The sequence below is a fragment of the Aplysia californica genome, unplaced genomic scaffold (genome assembly GCF_000002075.1).
Source record: "Aplysia californica isolate F4 #8 unplaced genomic scaffold, AplCal3.0 scaffold00343, whole genome shotgun sequence".
Taxonomy (NCBI): domain Eukaryota; kingdom Metazoa; phylum Mollusca; class Gastropoda; order Aplysiida; family Aplysiidae; genus Aplysia; species Aplysia californica.
Window position 1 is genome coordinate 449,669 of NW_004797613.1, and position 4,225 is coordinate 453,893.

A 4,225-nucleotide genomic window follows, 5' to 3' on the forward strand; every position below is an offset into this window, starting at 1 on the left:
GTTCCTTTGACGGACTCTCTCGGCTGTCTCTGCCCGAGCACCGGACATGCATTTGGTTGGACTCTGATTGGCAGAAGATATTCGGAGACGTCTCCGGCGATCACACAGGAACTATTCGGAGTCGTACTCCCTCACACTGATGCACTGCTTTATTTTTATCTTATTTATTTATTTTTTAATATAAAAAAAAAATTGGGGGGGGAGGGGGGTCAAACTGCGTATCAGTTTCAATAGATTACACGTATAGCCACTAAAACTGTCGCAAAGCAATTATTTTCAAGAAAATTTCAAACCTAACTGCAAATTATCAAATTGTGGGTTAAAACAAGCCTGTAACCCCCCATACTTTTTTACTTGGTCTGGAGGCGCAAAGCATTTTGATTGGTCTATCTCCGTCGGAGACGTCTCCGAATTGATAGTGCGCTCTGATTTTTTTTAGTAAGACTTTTTTCGACATTTACAGCACACTTATTAGTCACATAAGTGCCGAAAATTAAAAGGGTTACAAAAGAATAACAACCACGAAAACAAAAGGAGGAGAGATAGGGACGATAAAGGAGGAGAGATAGGGACGATAAAGGAGGAGAGATAGGGACGATAAAGGAGGAGAGATAGGGACGATAAAGGAGGAGGAAACTAAACTAGTGCACTGGGCGATCTGGGAGATAAAATTATTTAGAAGGAGTAAAAGAGGAAGATAAACAAAATCTATAGTGGGAAAGAAAAGAATTGGGATCTCCCTGTGGAGTCCTTGAAACCAACGAGTAAGTTAACTATGTCTAAAGAGTAAACATTTCACGACTCTGTGGTGCACTTGTTAGGCGCTTCGCTGTCGCATGCAGGAGACCCAAGTTCGATTCCCGAGTAGATAGAACATTCCTATTGTGTATCTTAGTCTTAATTCCTGCTTGGATGTTGGATCCTTTCTGACTGGGCTGGCCCTGAGAGGGAGGGTCCAAATTTGTTTCCTTAAGAGCCTGAAAAAACAACAACACATGCTTCAGAAAAGAAAGGAAACAACTACAGTCTTTGTCAAAAACTACTGCTAGGATGATACCCCGACAGATTTATCTTCGATAATTGTGTGTATTATATGCAGAATTACTGATTTCTGAATTTTTTTTATTTTTTTTTAAAAAATTTTTTTACAAGGACCGTGATGGATCATCACGTCCTATTCGATCGACTGCAGGTTTAATGTTTAATATCCCCCGTAATATAATTTAGATAATCTAGTAGGCGAGTTGCTTGGACTTTCCTAGATTTCATGGAGTCAAAAATATAGTATTATGGAACCTCAGGAGTCCAGTAATAGGATTGGGCAGTCTTAGGTACCTTAGATAAACTTCCGGTGCGGTGCATTTTAAAAATATGTTTTCCTCTCCTAATAGACATTTGCCGCTTTGAGTATGGGGTGGGGGGAGGGGAGCGAGAAAGAGGGAAAAGATCAGGAGGAGGAAGGGGAGGAGAATGACGACGACAAAGAGGAGGAGGAGGAGGGGGAGGAGAAGTGGCGCGTGATAGAATAGATAAAAATTTATCTGATCTCAACTTAAACTTGCAAATTTATGGGCTGCACTCTTGGCACTCGTGCATTTGAGGGTGGTTTCTTGCGTGAGGCTTATTCGTTTCAAAAGCTGACTGCATTTAAATGTAAATGAGCCGACTTCGTTTGCCGAATCTTATTAAATGCTCATTAAAAAACGACCGTTGAAAACCCCGTCTTGGTGATCACCGCCAAAAAGGAACAACTTGGCAACGATCATTTACTAGAAAAGATTATTTGCAATTTCATTGTCGATAGATTTGACGTTGGCATGACGTCCACCTACGCAAAGAGAGAATGAATACTCTACTCATGATAGAATTGAAGAAACTGCCTATAATGGGCGCTGATCGGCCAATAAACTCACCACTACATGTATCTAACACTTAGTTTAGCTGAGGGCACAAGTTCAACCATCAAAGCTGAGTGTCTTCGTTGTTGTTGTTGTTGTTGTTGTTGTTGTTGTTGTTGTTGTTGTTGTTGTTGTTGTTGTTGTTTGTGAGTGTTTTACGGCGCTCGCAACTTCATACGGTCATGTTAGCGCGCGGGACACATTAAACATTTTCAGTAAGCAGGAAATTTTGAATTTTGGCTAGGTGGCGGCCGAAGCCTACTCTTATCAATTTTGAAACACCAAGGGGATCTTTAGCGTTCGCAGCTTGCACTCGGGACCATTGAGGATTTTTCGCCCTGTTCCGAGAAGGCTAGGTTTTTACCTACCGTAAGATCAGGGGTGTGGCTGAAAGACAGCAGTAAGAAGGAGACAAGGAGTATCAGTAGAAATGCTGCAGAAAGAGTCAGGAGCCCAGAGGAGGGGGTAAAGGAGGTGAGGGGGTGGAGGCGCTGAGAGGTCTGGAAGTGCTAAGGTTGTTGACTCTTTCAACCCCCTGCCGAAATTCATACTTGTGTTTAAACTTTCAAGAGTCATTAACAGTAATACGATACTTAAAAACTACTCCTATCTGTAAACACTACAGGCAGAGCCCCATTCACAGGTTATTAGAAGCGATTGCCTCTAGCTCCTTTGTGTTAATTGCGCTGCTTTTGTTGATATGCGCTTGAACTTTCAAGAGAGTCATTTGCTATACGATACTTTAAAACTACTCATACATGTAAACGCTACAGGATTGATCTTCATTCAAAGAATATTAGGGGCGATTTCCATTTGCCTTTGTTGATGCTGCTCTTAAATGTATGTAGTTTGTTTCTTTGGGTTTTCTTGTGTGCAGTGCTGGTACTGCTGCTGCTGCTGCTGCTGCTGCTGCTGCTGCTGCTGCTGATGATGATGATGATTTTTGAAAATGTTCCTGATGAGGCCATACGGTGAAGCGTTGAAAGCATTTATATAATATATTATTTGGAAATCCTAGATCTACCAACTCTTTTTATTCTCTGTTTACAATGGTGATGATGATGATGATGATGATGATGATGATGATGATGATGATGATGATGATGATTATGATGATGATGATGATGATGATGATGATTTTTTTGTTTCTTTAATGGGCCTGGCGGATTCCACGAAGAAATCTTCGAGCGAGAGTGAGGCTCTTTTTCGGCTCCACTGTCAATATGCTTAGCGGCACCTCCACTCGTCCAAATAACTCCATTCGAATTGCCTTTGTTCCTGGATATTCAATCATATATTTGACATCCTCCTTTTCATGGGTGCATTTTCTGTAACATGGGCTGAGCTCTTCATTTACAAAGTTCTTATCGCATCTTAAGCTCCAATGATGGTCCAACCGCAGTCTCGCTAGCTCAACCTTGTCCCAGCGACATGTGATATTTTGTTCCCGCTTATAGGAGTACCCAGAATACACATCTTCCAGGTGCTGGTACTTAGCTCTGATGATGATGAAGATGATGATGATGATGATGATGATGATGATGATGATGATGATGATGATGATGATGATGATGATGATGATGAGTCTACCAAAAAGTTATCGAAACAATCCATGTCTTTAACTTTTTAAGTGGTGTTTGTGGTTAGCCCATAGTGACGGTGGTGGTGGTTCAGTTGTTGATATTGATGGTGATGTATCATCAAGGTTCCAACAATACAATTTTTCCTGAATACAACAGTGACCTCGATCAAACTTACGCACAATGACAACAGAATTAATTTACTAATCGCGCATTACAAACAAAACAGGAAAAAATAGTAGCACAAATATAACGACCTTATCAACAACCGAAAAAGCCTATTTCCCATATCCAAAAGAATGGGCAAATGAATAAGTAACATTACCAGGGATGTAATTAGTACCTGTTTGAGTCTTGCTGATTTGTTTAAGAATTATAACGTGGCTATTCATTATGTAGACCCGCCATTACTTATGAGCTACCTTGCGTATATAACAATATGTCATCGTTTTGGGGATTCAGAAAGCAATAGAAGAGCGATCCAGGATTTAACGGAGGTGCATACGTAAAAAAAGCTTAGCTCAGGTAAGAACCTGACCTTTACGAAACAAGCGAGGTAATTAATTCGGTACAGAAGAGATTCATTTTCATAAGAACTGTAACCCCCGTTTGTACTAGTTATTGTGTTATCCCTCCCAACCCTACACCTCCCTCTGTCCTCACCCCCCCCCTCTCTCTCTCTCTCTCTCTCTCTCTCTCTCTCTCTCTCTCTCTCTCTCTCTCTCTCTCTCTCTCTCTCTGTCTTTC